The 20217-nt window shown below is 37.5% G+C and overlaps 1 protein-coding gene across 1 annotated transcript in view; it reads left to right on the top strand.

Annotated features, from left to right (window-relative positions):
• The first annotated feature begins 11079 nt into the window (after positions 1 to 11079).
• RHOBTB1 (Rho related BTB domain containing 1) overlaps positions 11080 to 20217 on the top strand; it is a 116269-nt gene continuing 107131 nt past the window's right edge. The window contains exon 1 of the mRNA XM_030798502.1: positions 11080 to 11185. The gene's annotated coding sequence lies outside the window, so the exon portion shown is untranslated. The remainder of the gene's footprint in view (positions 11186 to 20217) is intronic.

Genomic DNA, 20217 nt, shown 5'->3' with positions numbered 1-20217 from the left:
AATCATGATATGGCTACTAGACTTGATATTGGCTCAAATCGAGCATGTTCAAAAACGTTTCTATTGGACCACAAAAATAAATTGATAAGTAGTAATAAGAGTTGAGTGTTAAGTTGCATGAGGAAATAGTGAAGTCCCTTGTTCTCCAGATGGTTATATTCTGTACAGTTGAGAGATAAGATTAATATCTACAAAACATTCAGGATAAGTTTGCAAATCGAACACAGGATGCCTAGTTAAATCTGAATTTCAAATACACAACAAATCATGTTTTAGTAAAATTGCGTCTCCCATATAATATTTTTATTTGCTAAATCTGGCATTCCTGATCAGAGAACGTTAGCGTTCAGTGTCATTAGTTTCTAGAAGTAAGGGTGCTGAGTGGTGGTTGTTAAGCTTAATGAAATTGATAAAAGCTCTGGACGTGCTCCTGAGAAAAATGCCCCCATGGCACATTCCAACAGGCCTCGCATTACCATCCCTTGGGTTCCACGCTGCCGAAGCTCTCGGGGACATCAGGTCATCTACAGTGGGGGACATCAGGTCATCTACAATGGTGGACAGCGAGGCAAATTCCTCAGGCTATTTTCTCTGGGCTGGAAAGGTCTGGAAGGTGACTGTGAAAAGTATAGTTGAACTAGGCCTTAAAGAGCAGTAGAATTTAGCTGGATTGTGGGTGGAAAGACATCTGAAGCTTTGAAAGGAGGCAGATTCCCTCAGGCCTTGAGGGTATTTAGTTCAGAATACTGATAAATCAGCTTGGGCAGGTAAACAACAACAACAAAAAGAACTGGAATGTGGACAGTCTTAACTTCTGAAGGGTTTAGACTGCCCATGTTGAAAAATAAAGTGTCTTCATTGGTATGTCAGTGGGGAGAACATGATCAAACAAAAGGAAAGAATAAGAAAAATCATAGGAAGCCCAAGCTCCAGAGTCAATCAGCCTGGTACGAGCTCCTCCATTTACGAGCTATGAGGTCTTTGACATGTGAGCAACTTCTGTGAGTCCCCATCTCCTGAGCTGTGAATTGGGAATAATAATAGAAGCTACTAATGGGGTCGCTGTGAGAATAAAATGAAGTTGTTTGGTGCTTAGTACAGTGTGTGATAATGCATAAATATTCAATTGATGGTGCATAAGTACTATGATATGCTCCTGCTGCCCCTAATATTGTTCAGGAAAGACAAGTCTCAGCAACCTGCTTGAACCTGGTTTTTTTTGGGGGGGTGGGGGCGGGGAATGAAAACAAGAGGAAAATGATTGATTTCTGGATTTGAATATAGCTTTAAAATCTCCCTTTTCCAAGTTGAAATTGCATTAACAAAAAACAATAAGGGCAGAAACAAGTGAGCAAAATGCTGTGTGTACTTCTGAGGTTTTTAAAATAAGTACATTCAACCCTTTATTATTTCTCCTAAGAGGAAATATTATGGATAATTCAAATAATTTACTCTGATCCAAATAAACATTTTAAAATTGTATGTGTTACTCTTAATAGCAGGTTTACCATGTTTTTTGGCCAATATTTAAATTAATCAGCATGTGATTGTTGTTCCCCAAAGCCTTTTAAACGTAAGATAAAATGAGGTTATCAGAGATAATTGGCAAAGCAGCCAGGTTTCCCTCGAGTAGGTAATAAGGCTGACCACTAATTTTGGAAATGATATCTTGGGTGGTCTGGAGCCAGACTGCTTAGGTTCCAATCTCTGATGGCTCCTCCCCCAGGCCAGTCATTTTGCTTCTCTAAACCTCAGTTTCTTCCTATAGGTAAAATAAAAGTAGTAATATCCCTTCCTCATAGGGTATGTGCACTGAGTCCTCAGTAAGGTGCCTGGTACACAGTAAGCATTTGCCAGCATGTAAGAATTTCGCAGCATGGAATTTTGTGACCAAAGCAGTATAGTCCTCTTACTGGTATATTATTTTCTTTAATATACTCATAAAGAATTTAGTTCAGGAAAGCATCTAATAATGTGGGAGCTATTTATGATCTTTAGTCACAGCTTAATGTATTGATGTACACAGCCAGGGTTGTTTAGACCATTTTCCAAGCCATGGAGTACAATGTTACTCCATGGCTTGGAAAATTTGAAAGAATTTTTAGCCGCAATTTTCATTATGGTTTTTTTTTTTTTTTTTTTTGCTTATCTATCTTCAGCTGTAACAGGGTGATTGGTGCCTTTCTAAAGAGCTTTGGGTTTCTTGTGCATTAAAGTGTCTGGGCCCTAGAATTTACTTGGCTCATAAACTTATGAGATGGAACAATACAAGATTGGTTTAAGGTACATCATAGTTGCATGTATGACAGTTATTTTTTATTTGGTTTATGCTAAGCACCTGGAGATCATCTCCCACAGTGCCTTAAAGATAGTAGACTCAAATATTTATTGAATGAATTTAATGTATAATAAAATGCATTGCATTTTTTTTCCTGAGGATATCTTTCCCTCACTTTAGAAAATCTAACTTTAAAAAAAGAGAGATGGGAAAGATCATGCAGATATTTCAAGACCGAAGTATTATGGAAAATGTGAACTTGGAGATCTACCATTTGTATTTTCTGGAAGTGCTATCATTTTCACAAGCCTATTTCTCCCATAGGGTCTTTGCATTATTAGCTGTTCCGTTTCTCTGGAATATTCTTCCTGCAGATGGTGCTTGGCCCAGATAAGATGTCACCTCCTCATAGAAGTCCTCCCTGACCACCTAATCTCACTCACTTTCTATTACATCATTTTGCTTTATTTATTGTAGTATATTACCATGTGATTATTTCTTTTTTTAATTGTTTATCCTCATCCTTACTGGACAAGAAGTACCCTGAGGTCAGAGGTCAAGCCTACATGTTTACTGTTGTCTTCCCAGGATCTATTATAGTGCCAGGCATTTCATAGATACTCAACAAATATTTTGTCAATTTGTTGAATTAATAAAGATCAAGGTATGGTTTTTTAGTGTTATCTTAACACATAGCAATAATTTCTAATCTTTTGGGTCACATTTACCTTTCAGAATTGGATTAAAATTTTGAAACTCTTCCTTAATGAAAATTTACATACACAATTTTTTGCATATAATTTAAGTTCATGGATCTCAGGCTAAGAACCTCAGCTCTAAAAGTGTATATACAAATATTAAGAAAATCTAATTGCACTATTGAGCTAAATGTCACCAAAAAATTAATTACTACAAAAGAATTATAAATTTTAATGCTCATATTTTTACAGTAATCAATTACATGTTGCCTTTGGAGAATTTTGCAACCCTCCAGAGGAAAAAAAAAGACTACCTATAAATGTTATATATTTTATCTATATGCTGGAAAGGATTTAGGGCCTACAGAAAAAGGCTAATAAAAATATATACCGTACAGCAATATAAAATGTATTTCAAATAGGTAAGAAAAAATGAGTCGAAGGAAAAAAATAAGGCTAAGAACATAAGATAGGGCCATGAGAGAGATTCATACTCAAAATTTATGCCATGAAATTCAACACTCTTGCTAGAAGACAGTAATAAATTTTGTTCTCAGTTTTTGAGCAGGCAATGCAAAGGAGAAAAAAATCAGTTATGCCTTGCAGAGGGTCATATTTTATATATACTTATGCATGAATATATGTATATGTATATAATAGAAACTACCTCTTAAAAGAAGAAAGCTTGAGTATTGTAATAAGGTATAAAGAGATATATTTCTGGTGTTTTGTTTTTGGTATGTGCCCTTGTAGGTGAGCCTGAAATAACCCATTAAAAAATGCTTTAAAATGACTAGCACTTTGAATGTTTATAATTAAGGTTTTATGGCTTATTGTAATTTTTGTCAGCAGTAGACCTTTGGAAGGAGGCCTCATTACACCAGTAAGGAGAGATGGAGCTGGTGCAATGAAGACAATGGGTTTTCTCCGTTTTCTTACAGCCCCTCTTTTTACCTAACCAAGCAGAGAGACACTTCCCCTCCATCATTCCACCATTTCCATTGTTACACACTATTTAATAAAATGCCCGAAGCTCTCATTCTCTTCTTAAAGAGGCATGCACCTAGGACATTGACTAAAGCAAGTTATTCCTGCTAACCTTAGTTTCCTTGGATAGGAGACTATCTGGGACTTCTACGCTTTCTTTCTTTGAGAGAGCAAATACAATAATTAGCTTCTTTAGAACATTATGTGGATTTGTGGCATTCTCTGAGGGGCTATAAATGGATCACATTGACAGCTTTATTTGTCATTCTTAAATGGAATGTGTTTTTTTCCCCTTTATGTTAGATCAAAATCAGATGGCATTTCTTATTTCAATGTGGAATGTTTTTACTCTCATAATTGCAAAAGTGCATTCATAACTGATACTATTCTAATTTACAAAATTTGTGTTTCATGATTTGGGGGCATGAGAAAAATGTGACTGAGGGAAAGCATCTTATGCAACATTTGAGTTTTGCCTATTTATTGAGATCCTGATACAGTTGCTAGAATTCTGTCACCATATGGAAGCAGAGACAATTATATTGCATTTGATGACATGAATTTTAGAAGCTGAGATATAAAAAGGCATATCCAGCAGAATATCTACAATCCAGAGACTTAGGCATTTTTGAAATATCTTCTCTCCTTTGTGTCCCCTCCAGCATGTCTGTGGACTTTGTCCTCCTTTCCTCCCCTTGCAATGACTCTTATTCAATATATACAGTAGCAAAAATGAAGATAATAGGTTTGGAAAATACTGCCTTCATATCTTAGCACACATCTTATATCATAAAACCAGTTGCATCTGCTCAGGTGAAGTGTTTCATTCAAAAACCCCTATCATTCCCATTCACCCACTACTAAGCCTGAATGAGAACGGAAATCTTCCTACTTTCGTTTCTTATATCCATTCAAAGCTCTCAATGCTCTTGTGACTGACCCCAACTCTGTGCAAAATGTACCCCTAGCCTGGCGTTTAAAAATCCTGAGTTGGATTTTTAAATGCCAGCCTAGAGGTACACGTTTCTCACTGAATTTATATCTTTTCATACTTATTTCACACACTCACACTTTCAAAAAAGTTGTCTTTATTTATAATCTACTATGTGTTAGACACCGAATTGCATCAGATACTCTCTGCCTCCATTTAGCCTATGGACTAGGAGGGGAAGACAGACAATAAAAGAATGACACATATGAATATGGAATCGAAACTGTTCTAAGTGCTACAAAAGAGAGATAGAAGGTTCTGTAAAATGGGATCCAAATGATGCACAGGCATCAACTAGACCAGGCATACACGCAGAAGGCATGCTACATGGGGAAGTCCTCTAGAAGGAGACAGAACAGGCAGCATGAAAGACTGAGGGAAGGTTGGGCGCAGTGGCTCATGCCTGTAATGCCAGCACTTTGGGAGGCTGAGGCGGGCGGATCACAAGATCAGGAGTTCGAGACCAGCCTGGCCAACATGGTGAAACCCCGTCTCTACTAAAAAAAATACAAAAATTAGCTGGGCATGGTAGCATGCGCTTGTAATCCCAGCTGCTCAAGAGGCTGAGGCAGGAGAATTGCTTGAACCCAGGAGGCAGAGGCTGCAGTGAGCCGAGATTGCACCACTGCACTCCAGCCTGGGTGACACAGCAAGATTCTGTCTCAAAAAAAAAAAAAAAAAAAAGTACTGAGGGAAGGCCACACTGTCTGGAATACAGAAGAGGAGTGAACTGCTTAAGTCTGGAGATGTCATCAGGCCCATCACCATGGGAGCTTTTTAGCCATATCAAGAAATATGCCTTTATCCCAGGACCAGTGAGAAGATTGAGGATTTTTGTTTTTGGTTTTTTTGGTGGGGGTGTGGGGAGTGCTGTAGTTAGTTACATCATCAGTTTTACATTTTGAAAATATATTTCTAGCTACCATGTGGAATATGGGTTGGCAAGGGGGAAAAGTATGCAGATCAGTGAAATATTTCAATAGAGAGATAGTGATACCCTGGCCTAAAGGAGAAGGATGAGGTGTTAGTGACTTCCAAAAGGTGAATGGATTCAAGAGATATGTAGGAGGTAAAATTGAAAGGCCACCTTCTGTGATATCTATGTGCACCCCATGAGGAAGTGTCAGGGAACAATGGAGGAGGAACATGTGTTTGAAAACAGATGCTAAGTTCAGTGTTGGATGTGTTGAGTTTGAGATGTCTTGAGACATCACGGGAGACAGCAGACAGACATTGGATTATGGGTGTGGGGCTTGTCAGAGATATAAACTTCTGACTCATCATGACGTTCATAGGTCTGGAGGCAGATAAGATTGCTTAGAGAAAGATAATGAAGCAAGTTATAGAAGAAAACACTGAGACCAAAATGCCTGGAGGAAATCAAACCCATAATGGCCCAGTAGTGAAAGATGAGCCCATAGAGGATGAAAGAATAGCAAAAGAAACAGAAGGAAACGCAGGGATTCCTGGGTCATGGGGGGCAGAGGAGCAAGGGTTCTAGGAAAGTAGCAGTGGTCAGCTGAGTTGAAAGAAGACTGAGAAATGTGTGTTTTATTGAGCACGGATGGAGAGTACTGGTCAGGGGAGAATTACTTTTGAATTAAAATAAAGAGAAATTGCTAAGTGATATGTACAGGAAATACAGTTGTAACTAGTTCTGTCTGTCGTCCTGCCTGTTTGAGAGTATTTTACATGTTCGTGTCTTACATCTGTCTCAGAAAGATTCTTGAGGAGTAGACAAGATAGAGAAAAAAAATCATTGGCCTATTGGTGACCACTAGAAAGAGAGAGAAACTAGGATGGAGTTTGAGTATAGAACAGTCTGAGGTTGGCCGGGCGCAGTGGCTGACGCCTGTAATCCCAGCACGTTGGGAGGCGTGGCGGACGGATCACGAGGTCAGGAGACCGAGACCATCCTGGCTAACACGGTGAAACCCCGTCTCTACTAAAAAATACAAAAAAGTAGCCGGGCGTGGTGGCAGGCGCCTGTAGTCCCAGCTACTCGGGAGGCTGAGGCAGGAGAATGGCGTGAACCCCGGAGGCGGAGCTTACAGTGAGCTGAGATCGCATCACTGCACTCCAGCCTGGGCAACAGAGTGAGACTCTGTCTCAGAAAAAAAAAAAAAAGTCTGAGATTCTGAGGTCTGAATTGGAGAGAAAAGATTGAACCTGAATACCAAGAGTATTGTATGAGCACAGCCCCACCTGTTTCTCCCATCAGTGGTGCTCCTACAGCCAGGGTAAAAAAATGTCACAAAGCAGTGCTGGCTTGCTTCTCCCACCTGCTTGCATTGCTGTGTGGGGAGCGGGGCGGGGGGTGGAGGGAGCCTGGGGCATCACAGAGCACATGTTTGGGGACTTCCGTGAGCTGCAGCCTCAGTTTTCCTTCCTGCTTCTGCTTCAGCACCAAAGTTGGTACCCCACCCAGAGTAGGGGCAGAGTGGACGTCACTGTCTCAGCACAGGAAACAAGGTGATAAGGCAGAGGTTAGACTGCACTGCTGTGAGCTGTCACTGGGAGGTAAGAGAAGAAAGATAAGTGTCTATGATTATTTGCAGTAGTTTGCCTATGAAGAGGAAGTGAGAGATTAGGGGGCAACTGGAGAGAGATAAGGCTGAGTAAACATTTATTCATTCAACAAATATCAACCTATCTTATATGTACTAGGCATTAGGACGAGGACAGGCACCAGGAAGACATATTCCATCCCTCATGGAAAATCTACCATAAAATATACTTATGCCATAAAATAAATTCATGTGATAATCTCAAATGCATTTTGTAATCTGATGTCTTTAAAACAAGTGCAACATTTTTTCTCAGATGTAAATACTTACTTGATTTTTATAAAATAGTCAAATTCGTGTTTTAAGAGAAAAATTGCACATCAACTTCTACTTTTTTCCCTCTCTCATTTTCTCTTTTCATTCTTTTTGTCTTTCAAATCAGACAGTCTTGCTGTTGTCACTTATTATTATAAAATATTTTCTAAAATGGTGTCCTTAACCCTATGTTCAGAGCCTTTCACAGTGCTATTTGACTGAAAAAAAATCCTTTAATCTCCTATAATTTTTAGAGCATTGAATATTACCCCATGGAAGTTAGAAATGTGAATAAAGCAAGGTTTCCCTAGCTAGACTGTAAACTTCCTGATAGCAAAGGCACTGCTGGTTGTATAGCTATCTAGAATAAAGCCAGAGTACTATAAATGCGACTTTCACAGGAAGGGTACAATTAAGGATCCTTGGTTTGTAGAAGAGGAGGGTACAATGAATTCTTAACCAAGGATTCAGGAAGACCCCTGAAGGAGGTGGCATTTAAACTTGCTGTTAATTCGTGTGTTCATTGCATCACTATTCACAATAGCAAAGACATGGAATCAACCTAGGTGCCCATCAGTGGTGGATTGGATAAAGAAAATGTGGTGTACATACACCATGGAATACTTCGTAGCCATAAAAGTAACAAAATCATGTCCCTTGCCGCAATGTGAATGCAGCTGGAGGCCATCATCCTAAGTGAATTATCACAGAAATGGTAAACCAAATACGGTAGATTCTCACTTATGAGTGGGAGCTAAATGTTGGGTACACATGGACATAAAGATGGGAACAACAGACACTGGGGACTACTAGATAGGGAGGGAGGGAGGGGCAAGGGCTGAACAACTACCTATTGGGTACTATGCTTACTACCTGGGTAACAGGATGATTTGTACCCCAAACCTCAGCATCACACATTATATCTATGTAACAAACCTGCACATATATCCCTTGAATATAAAATTAAAGTTGAAATTATATTTTTTAAAAAATAAAATCTTAGTTCTTTGAAATAAATACAACTGTGCGTTAAAAGTCGAGTATTTCAGGCTGGGCATGGTGGCTCACGCCTGCAATCCCAGCACTTTGGGAGGTCAAGGCAGGAGGATCACGAGGTCAGGAGGTCGAGACTATCCTGGCTAACACAGTGAAATCCCGTCTCTAATAAAAATACAAAAAAAATTAGCCGGGCATGGTGGTGGGCGCCTGTAGTCCCAGCTACTCGGGAGGCTGAGGCAGGAGAATGGCATGAACTTGGGAGGCAGAGCTTGCAGTGAGCCGAGATCACGCGACTGCACTCCAGCCTGGGGGACAGAGTGAGACTCCGTCACAAAAAAAAAAAAAAGATGAGCATTTCAGACAGCAGAAAGCTACTAACCAAGGTCTCAGAGGCAGGAAGCAACTTTTGGCAGGGGTTGGGGGTGGGGAGCATTTGATAGTGAGGGGAGATGGTTTAGAATGTCTAGAGAGGTTATGTGGAAAGTGATAAAACGTACTGATCTCAGATCTTGGAAAGCTGTGCTTGAAAAGTTTATCCTGTTGAGGTCTGTTGAAGAGCTGTTCGAAGTTTTCAAGCAAGGGGAGAGGCATGAGGTTTAAGAAAAAGACTAGAAGCACCCGGAAACCTGGGAAATGATGGGAGATTGGAAGCAGGAATACATTAGATGAGAGGTCATTGCCTACATGGGAGATGGAGGATGGTGGGTGAGTTTCTGAACTATGACGGTGACCTTGGATATGTCAATGGGAAATAGAGCTTTTTGTATGCAAGGTGGCCATAATCTAATCATTGGATATGTGTGTTTTGGGGAGTAAGAGAATGAAGATGATGCCAAGTGTCAAACCAGGGAGAGTGGCAGTGCCATTGATTTTAAGGAACAGGGAAAAAAGGCAAATTCAGGAGAGGATGGGGATGAAGATCTAGTTCACAAAAGCATCCAAAAAGATGTAATTTAAGATCTAGATGTGAATGAAGTTGCTGCCAAGTGGAGAACCTTGTGGAAGGCCCATATTTAAGGGAAGGCAGAAGAAGAGAAGCCAGAAGAAGAAAATTCAGGGGAGTTTCTTGAGATGGGAATTGAGGTTTCAGGGAAGTCAAGAAAAAGATGTGGATTTCAAGGAAGAGGCCTCATGCTGTGATTTGTTTCACTGATATAATCACTAGGTTGTGCCTTTTCTCTTTATCTTCCTTTCCCTGTGGCATGGCCCCACGAAATGGGCTGTGCAGCTGTCCGTTTTATCTCACATCTGGGTCCACACTTCATTTTTGCAGCTCTGCCCTTACTCATTAATGAGCAGCAACTGGCCTGGAGCCACTGGCAATCAACAATTTCCTTCAGAAACTCCTCCTTACTGTTGAGAAAATGACTAAGTAAAGAAGCTGCTTGTGTCTTTGTTAGGCACAGAAAGGGAGGAGAGCTGGATGATTTGCTAATTGGGAGTTATTGGTTTTGTATTTAAGGTTTTCCTGATTCAAGCTTCAGGTTTGTTTCTAGGAATAATACAGTTTTTACAGCAATAATAACTACCTCCAAGCAAAAGTACTGTTAAGTTTTTATATTAGGTAGTCAGTCATACTCATAAAATAGTCCATTTTATCTCAATGCCTCTATTTCAGGTTTTACATGAAAAATTTCTCAATGAATTTTTTATTAGGAGGATAAAATATTTGGTTTCTTTAGAGGAAGTGGTATGTTTTCTCCTAAGAATAGGACTTACAGGGTTTCTCCTAAGAATAGGACTTTGTTTTCCTTTCACCTAAATTACCAAGAAATTCAAATCCAAATTATAACTTTAATCACTTCAACTGTGTTGACCAGTATATATGGCCTATATATATAATATATATATCTTTTATTTATATTTCATTAATTTCTTGGAAAGCACCTCAAATCCTCAAGGTAAAAAGAAAGTCATGGCATAAATAAATAATTTTACTGTTAACTAAATTCCTTTCCAAACATTATCTCATTTGACTATCAAAACAGTCCCACTGAGTAACTGGTATTATTACTTCCACCTGGAAGATGAGGGCAGCATCACCACGAAGTTAAGGACTTAAAAGTTCACTCAGATGAAAACCATGAGTGCAATTTGAACCCAGATATTCTGTCTTCAAAGGCAGTAGTCATTTCAGCCTTCTTTGCTCTAACTTTTGTAAGCAGCTAGGAGATTTGTAAATGGCATGTAGTTGGCTGGCATACTTCTCATTCTCATGAGAAATAATCACTGACATGAAACTAATATTATTTGAGTGGTTTTCTTCTTGATAGTGAAACATTCCATGGTTGTATATATCTCTTTCCTAGGTTTTATAATAATCAAGAAGCACATGAAAGAGGCCTCTTCATCAAGCATTCTTGACTAAGTTATGAAAATGGAATTGAAGTTTATTTTCCCCCTTCATATGGTGAGTAACTACTAATTTAGGTAACAGAAATGGCTTACCCCTTTCTTACAATATTTAACAAAGAAATGGAAAAGCATCTTGTGTAAAGATGGCATAACTTATGAAAAATATCTAGATTGTCTTCATTATGTTTCACAAAAAATAGAAATATTTCATTTTTTAGTTCAATTATGGGTTTTATAAATTCTAGTTGAATATGTTTTATCTGGTTTAGAATTTGAGTCATTTGGACCTACATATGAGTTTTGATTACTAAAATAATATAACTCTTCTACGCACTTTATACACAGTTAAAATTCTTCAGTGCGTAGCATTTTGTCCAGGAAATTGACATGTGGACTCTGAAAAGTCATGGCCATATACAAGGAAGATTTAGAAATGACCAGATTGCTGTGCGTGGCATTTCTCTTTTTCCCAGATGCCTTAGCTTGGAGCATCCGCCCTTTTTGGCCTGGGCACTGAATGTCTTTAATTAGAAAATCTTATTAGAACTAGAGTCATCCCAAGTGAGTAAAATCAGCTTTTGAAAAAAGGTCCACATTATTGAGTTTTTTCCCCAGAGTATTGTGCCTAAAAAACGTAGAATTATTTGAAATGGACAGTTTACTCTCCTTTGTCCACCCATAATATTATTTGTTATTTTCACTCTTCATTGTATTTTATTTTTCTTCATATGTTTATATGTTCTAATGCATATTTAAAAGAAAAACTCTCTGTGTGTAGCTGCAAATATTGTAAAATTTCATTTATTCCAAAGAATTAAGATGGTGGGCATATCTGAATTTGTGGGAAAGCTGAATTATAGATAACTCTTAAACAAATGTGGCTTTTATTACCTTTAACTACATATAGTAACTTCAACAAATCATAATAAAGTAGAAGTCCTTAAGGAGACCTGTTATAATAAATCATATGAACATTTTGTTATTAGCATATAGATTGGATGTATGTAGGAACTTGTAAAGTGCCTGAGGTTCCTTGAAAATTGTTTATTCTGTGTCTAAAAAGTGTACATAAGACTGAAAATAAATGTTTAAAACGCCATATATTATTCACCTATAAATAAAGTATTTACAAAGCAAAAGTAAACATCCACCCAGCTCATGAACAAATTATCAAAAGATTTTAAATTTATTGAAGTCCCAAATTAATGAGATATTACCATGTGTGCATAAATAAAGAATAAAATTTGCTGATCCTTCTCTCATATGGGTATTTGTGCTAATGAACCAGGATCCTATTTACACTATTAGTCCCCAAAGTAATTGCTTATTTGAAGAAGTTCTGTCTTATGGGTTTTCAGTTAATTAAATCTATTTGCATTTTATGCACACATTTCAAATTCTCAAGCCCTATGTTTCATAAGCCAGATTCAAATATGTTCATGTAATAATATCTCTCATTAAGGCTGTAGTCTTTCATTTTTAAAGGAACATTCAGAATACCCATATGCATAAAACACTTATTAATAAAATCCTATCAATATTTTAGAAAAGTCAATCCATTAAATGTTATTTTTTTAGTTTAAATTTTCCTATTCGTAATGGTGATTACTATGCTGAACAGACTTCCAATCTCTAATGTTTCAGTTAACTTAATTTATTCAATGATTTTTTTCCTTTGATTTTGCATGTCAGTTTTTAACTTCTAATATGCCTTTAGAATTACAAGCACGCTTTTCAAGGTACGTGCATATTAACCAGTTGATCTTGCCTACCCAATTGGAGCAAAAATATGGAGCAAAACTTTTCTAATTTTAATACTGAGGAACAGAGTACAATAATTCAGAAAGTTAGAGAGATTTTAAATGGTATAGTTTTCAGGTAGTTGTCAAATGTTTGACCAAGAAGTTGGGAATTAAAGTACGTAAGTGATAAAAATTGTAAACATCTTCATTACATCCAAACTATGGAAATCTTTCATTGCTACCCTACCTTGGAAGCTTGAAAAAGATACTGAAATTAGGAGGTAGAAGAAGTAGAGGGACTGGCCAGAAGGAGGGCGGGGCCGGGAAGCTCTGCAGGGTCCATGCTGTGTAGCAAGGCAAGGCCAGACATTGGGGAAGGTACCCAGGGGCACAATTTGGAAAGCAGGTTTGAAATCTAGTTTTGAAATCATGCCTTACTAAACTTTCTTTAGGGGGTTATTACATGCTCACCTATTTCAGTGTTTAGTGTATTAGAGTGCATCTAGGTGTATTCCTCTTTGCAAAGATGTAAAATGCAAAATCTGAATACATTTAGATTCAAAAATTCCAGCCCAGTATTATATCTGAATCAATAAAGAGTAAAGTATCCAAGAGGAAAAAAGAAAGAAAGAAATGATATCCTAAAATCAGGACAAGCATGACACTTATTTTATTCTTTTACATAGAACAATATCGGACAATAATGTGCTTTTGTTCTCATCTTAACATGGGATTACACTATAACTATAAGAAGAAAAACAATTTTTGATACCCTGAAAAACTCATATGTCTTATAATAAGCAAATTTCATTCAGTTAATTGTTATTGATTCATTTAAGCAATGATCTATGTAAAGTGTAATACCAATAGTCTCCTAAGAAGATATCATTTTCACTGGAATTGCCCTAAGGAAGCATTTCTTCTCATTTAGAGAAAGTAGGGATAAAGCACTTGTATTACCATTTGTATAAATTTTTAATACTGAATAAAATATTAGTATTTAGCTTAATATTGATTCCCAACATAATATTCCTCCATAATGACATGCTAATTGGTTAGAATTAAATCAGACAGATTCAAGAACACTGAGAATAGACCATCTAGCACTTGAAATTTTTTTCATTAGTTTCCAGAATTCCAGTTAAAATGGAATTACTCTGTCGATTAAAAGACCATGGAACAATAAAAGTTCTGTGCCCTATGTCATGTGCACCGCCTTTCCCTCCCACTGCTCCATGTCCACCATAAGAAGGGGCAGAAGAGGAAAGAGGGCAAATGAAATGCACATGAAATTCACATGCGAATTTCAACCTCAATGTCACTGTGTTCAAGAGTGAGACAGTCTACATGCATTCTAGCTCTGTAACTTACTATCTGTGGGAACTTAGGCATTTTACATAAGTCTCTGGGAGCCACAGTTTCCTCATCAGTAATATTAGTCTAACAGTATCAGCCTCTTAGAGTCGTAGAGGAAGTAAAACAGAGGTTCCCAATAGGAGGAAATTTTGCCCGCCAGGAGACATTTGGTAATGACTGGAGATCGTTTTGGCTATAACGATTGGAGGGGTTGAGTGTGCTACTGGTATCTAGGGAGGCCAGGGATGCTTGCTAATATCCCTAGATGCACAGGACGGCCCCCAACAACAGAGTCATCTGGCCAAAAAAATCAGTGGTATCAAGGTTGAGAAACCCTGGAGTAATGTGAAGTAATATATGCAATGAGCACAATGCCTGATACACAATACACCCTCAAAAATATTAGTATAATTATGTTGTTACTGTTGTCATTCGAGAAGGAACTCCACATCACCCAAATGGTATCAGTACTGAGTACTATCAACAGTTCAGCAAGCCCATCCCAGTACAGTTAGTCATGCCTATCTGCTAAGTTATCTACTTGAAGTGGCCAATATATAGGTGCCTTTAGGAGTAGAGTGACTCGCTTAATACTTGACTAGTCTAGAAGGCAAATAGATATGATTATAGCGAAGTTCAGGGGCCGCCATTTAATTTCTCAGAAAGTAGTCATTTAATCTTCTTAGAAATTGGAAGAAATAGAAAAAGACAAATAAAAAGTAACTTACAGGCCAGGCACAGTGGCTCACGCCTGTAATCCCAGCCCTTTGGGAGGCCGAGGCCAGTGGATCACCTGAGGTCAGGAGTTTGAGACAAGCCTGGCTAACATGGTGCAAACCCATTTCAACTAAAAATACAGAAAATTAGCCAGGCATGGTGGTGCACACGTGTAATCCTAGCTACTTGGGAGGCTGAAGCTGGAGAATCACTTGAACCCAGGAGGCAGAGGTTGCAGTGAGCTGAGGTCGCACCCTAGCACCCCAGCTTGGGCAACAAGAGCTTGGTGCTATGCTAGCACCATAGCACCCTAGCTTGGGCAACAAGAGCGAAACTCTGTGTAAAAAAAAAAAAAAAGTAACTTATAGTACCAAGTGACTGTTAATTTTTTAACTTCTGCTGTTAGTAATGCATCAGGAGTCTCTTGATGATCATGTTTTACTTTATAAAATAAGCGAATATTTGGACAAATGGCTCAGAAATATGGTCTGATTAATATAAGATCTTGATTAATTGGTTATATGATACATGAATATTATCAATTTCAAAACCAGTTGAATGCATCAAAATAGTTTTGACTTGATGCTAAACTATTTTAAAGGGGGAAAAAAATCTTGGTTAATGCAAGAGTTTTGAGGTCAGAGTTTGCATTTCAGCTTTACAATCTTCAAGCTGTGTGACCTTGGATAATTGACCTAATTTCTCTGCACTCAGTTTCTTCATCTGTTTAATGGGCATAAGTTTACCTCGTAGGGCTCTTGAGAGAATTGAGACACAAAATATTTGGCATATATGAGAAGTGAGTAAATGAAAACAGTTATTATTTTCATCATCTTTATTATTTTGACTCTAAAGTAATTCTGGGGACTTTGCATTGCCTTGTAGTTCTAATTATAGCCTTCTCTTCTCACTGTAAAGAATGACAACTATGATGTTAAGTACTTTTTCCTGACAGAGAAACTTCAAATTACATTTGTTACCTCAATAAACAAAAATCTTAGACTCACTTCAAAAAAATTCATTTCTGAAGAAAAAAGAAAACTTACATATCAAACATGGAATTTCCCAGTAAGGATATTTTTAAGGAAATGGCAGATTTCCAAAATTAAAGAATGAATAATATACACATCTTTCTAGCATACTTTAATATAGTTGATAATCCACTTTTTAATTAGCCACTTAATTATAAACCATTACAAATTTCCCCAGGTGAATGTAGTAACCTACTTCAGAGAGGGAAGTGGCTCTTTGAATGGGTATTCCTACTGTGAAATTTGACACTTTTTCAGCCCCAGTTTGTTCTAAACTTAAACAGCTCAGGAGAGATGGGAAAGAGCTCTGTTTCATAACCTAATCATTTCTACTGCCAGGAAGGTTGAGTAGAAGGCTGAATTCTAAATTCACCTTTCATCAATGTTTAGATTTTTCCTTTTTCTTTATTCCCCAGAGAAGACCCCACTTTTTATGTGTGTTCCCATCATTCGTATGTTCTAAGTTTGAAAATAAAACATTCACAATTAATCCAAACTCTGGGTTCCTTCAATTTTCTTGGTGGTATGCCTTCTGCTTAGCTCATGTTTCCCCAACTTAAAACTCTCAATAAGCAAAGGACTGAAAGGTACCTGAGAAGAGCATCTCAATGTCATAATAGACACTGTTTAATTCCACAACCCAGACAATGTTAAGGAGGGACATTTTTAATCTATTCCTTAGCATTCAATGCTTGAAGTTCCCAAAGTTTAATCATTTTTTATCGTATATTCATAACCTTAGTCAAAAATGTGTTCAACTTACCAATTGGTCCAGTGGACATTTATTGATTTTTGTGTTGAATTCTCTCTTCCAGCTAGTTTTAGCTTTGTGTAGTTACAACTCTAGTATGTTTGCATTTAATTTTAAACTATCACCTATCATTAATGTCTTGCTCATATTCATTAAGCTAATGCAAAGAGGAGAGTTGAACTATTAATTTTAATGAATTTAACTGATCATTTTGCTTCCACCCTTGCCTCCTACAGTCTTTTTTCAATAAAGTATAAATCATATAATTTTGCTCCTTGACTCAGAATCCTCCATTGGCTCCCTGTTTCACACAGAGTCAGCCAGCAGTGACCTGCCTGACCTCACTTTCTTCCGGTTCCTCCCTCTCCCATTCTACTCTACTCCAGCTACCCTGCCAGAACATATAGTATGTTTCTGCCTTATGACCTTTTTACTTGCTGTTTCCTCTGTCTGGGATACTTTTCTTCAGTCACACATCCATGACCTGCTCTCTCACTTCCGTGAAGTCTTTTGTTCAAATCTCACCTTCTCAATAAGATCTTCACTAACTACCCTTCTAAAAATGTAATCTCTTCCCACACTTCCTAGTTCCCTTTTCTGATTTATTTCTCCCTTTGATACTTGCCAACTTCTGATAAATGATGTAATTCACTCATTGTTACAGTCTTTCTCCCTCATCTAAAACATAAGCTGCAGGCAGGCAATGATTGTTGTTGACTTTCACTGGTGTATCCCAACCATGTACTCCAGTGCCTGGTATTGGTTAAATTGAATTGAAGTCAAATTGCACCCTTATTCACCTCATTTCTTTTCCCTCAGAGCCTTAATTTGCCATTCTGCAATATAGTGATTGCATATTCTGGTGTTCTGCCTTTATTATAGTTTGTTTAGGAAAACTTTGATCCCCTTACCCACAGCTGGATTTATGAGATGGAGGGCATGGTTTCATTGTATTTTCTTTTTGACCACTGATAAACTTTAACTAGGTAAGTTTGCATTTTAGCCATATTCCTTTCCTTATTATTTTTCCTATTGGGCAAGACACGGTTATCACTAAAATGGTAAATTTACTGGGATAAATTAGAATCATGATCAAAACACTCCTGGGTAAATCCTGAGGCAAAAAGAGGTAGATACAGATGAAAATGACAAGCTCCACAAGCAATTAAATGAAAAAACAAATGAGGATTAGTTTCCTTTGAACCTAGGCACACTTTTCCTAGCACACATGTTCGTAGCGTAAATATTAGAGCCTTGAACCTGGTTCGAGAAAATACTTACCTACTGATGACGAGGAAGCCATAAATATAATTTATGACCAAAGATTAGTCACTGTTTATTATTGCTGGTGACACATGATACATACGGGGAGATTTGGCAGTGTTTCAGACATCTCCAGCCAGCCATTTATCATTTCATAGAAGAAGAGGAGGTATTTCTATATTAATGGCCTCTATAAAAGGAAGTGAGTGGAGGACCGTCTGACATGTTTTGTCATTGAGAATCAAAGGGACATTGACAATGTTAAAAATGTGTTGAGTGGATTACAGGTTTTGTATAAGTAGTTCTTCAAAATAACAATGCTCTATTAAAAAAAGAAAAAGAAGAAGAAGTAGAAGAAGAAAGGAACTATGTTCTACGTTGCTTAGCTCTCTCTTGTGCCCTTGAATGACATTTCTGGATGTGAGCTGAGAAGCAAAAGCTTGATTTATCTCTAGAGCCAGCAACATTTTGAGCAGCTTGATAGCCTTGAGACCCTGCTGACTCACAGCCATGCTGCTGTCCCAGCACGGGTTTACACCGCAGATCGTTTTGATACAATATGCAGAGACCCAACATACCCACTCTCACTCCCAACTTAGCATTAATTCTCTATCTCAGTCTATAATGTGGAATAAAACAATGCCCAAAGCATGTTAATAACTTCCACTTGATTGAGAAGTGCAAACCCATGTTCCCTTTGTAACTACTATGTCTATGCAAGTGGAGACACAAAGCCCTTTGGGAGAAGACTTTAAATATGGGGTTGGAGATGTGAACAGCCAGGAAGGAACTTTGTCTCAGAAACGGTAGGAATAAGCCACTAAAAAGTTGTTTTAATATGGCCAATAACTTCTGTGATGCTTTGCAGAATTCTGAAGACACCATTAAAAATTAAATAAAAAGCCTCAGCTGAGTTTTGTGTATGCTTCAGTAGGCAAAAATATATATTTAATGCAGAGGGTGTTGAATCTGAATTAGTACAAATATTATTAATTTAATGTTCATACTGCATTTTATGGTTTATAAACTGCTTAGCAATAATTTTATACATTTTTCCTCACAGCAGCTCTGTAAAATATATCAGCATTTTATTTTCCCATTTTATAGATGAGGCAACCTTTAATAAGTGATCTATTTCTTTCCTGTGCATATTCATTAACGGGTAAATGATTAATTTATGTCTACATGAACTTCAACATGCAGAGTATTTATTTTAGTGTGAGTTGGTATTTATTTTACCTGCAAAGCATTACAGTATCCAATTATATATGCATGTTTTAAAGGCAGTAAAGCAGCCACCAGTAGTTAATGCAACATTAAGTCAGAGATTTTAAAATCCACATAAATTCTGAGTTAGGGTATTTAAATCAACCATCCCTTTTTCACCCCCTTGGTTCACGTGGGTGAGAAATGGTCCTTCTATAAAATGACCACGTGGCATCTGGGGATTGGGACAGAAAAGATGTGTTGAGATTTACAGAATTTACAATATTAACAGTAAAATAAAGAACCAAGTGGTTTATAATTACATTTGGTGAGAACAAAGTAAACAAATCTTATCATTTGCCTCTTCCTGTGGAATAGCTTGTGATTGTGAGGCATCTTTTTTGGTCTCTTTCTTTTTTCACTTTCTGCCTTCATTTCTTCCTTTGTTTTCTTTATTAATTTTTGCATCAGTAAAATGGTTGCCTTAGCTGCTTGTGTGGAGGAGCATAAGCAGCCATACATAAGTGACATGTTAAGGTTTCATAAATAGGGCAACACCCCCTGAAGCTGTCGTTGGCATTATTTCTCCATATTGCATTATATTATATTGAGCTATAAGTAAAATTGCTTCCTTGAAAGTGTATGGTACTTAAAGGCCAAGGATCTGAAAATGCTCCGTAAGCACTGACTCAGCTAATACACTTCTAATATCATTCTACTACTCTAATCCTACAATTTAGAGAGGAAAAAGCACCAAAAATTTCAGTCATTTTATTCTAAGTCAGAATTTGTTTAATTAGAAACGTGCCTTCTTTCCATGATAATTTATAATATATAATTCTCCTTCATTTACAGATCTCAAGACTCTTAAATTTAGCCAATGAAGCTAAGATTTTAAAAAATTTATTGCAAGGAGTCCCTGACCTAATTCCACATGCAAAAGTTTCTGATAAAGTCTAAAGATTGGCTTGTTAGCTGAGCTGTCAAAGGCGCAGATGATTTAAAACACATTTTGTGTGTT

Source organism: Nomascus leucogenys, chromosome 18, assembly GCF_006542625.1.
Source record: "Nomascus leucogenys isolate Asia chromosome 18, Asia_NLE_v1, whole genome shotgun sequence".
Lineage (NCBI taxonomy): Eukaryota > Metazoa > Chordata > Mammalia > Primates > Hylobatidae > Nomascus > Nomascus leucogenys.
This window is presented reverse-complemented; position numbering and strand designations above follow the sequence as displayed.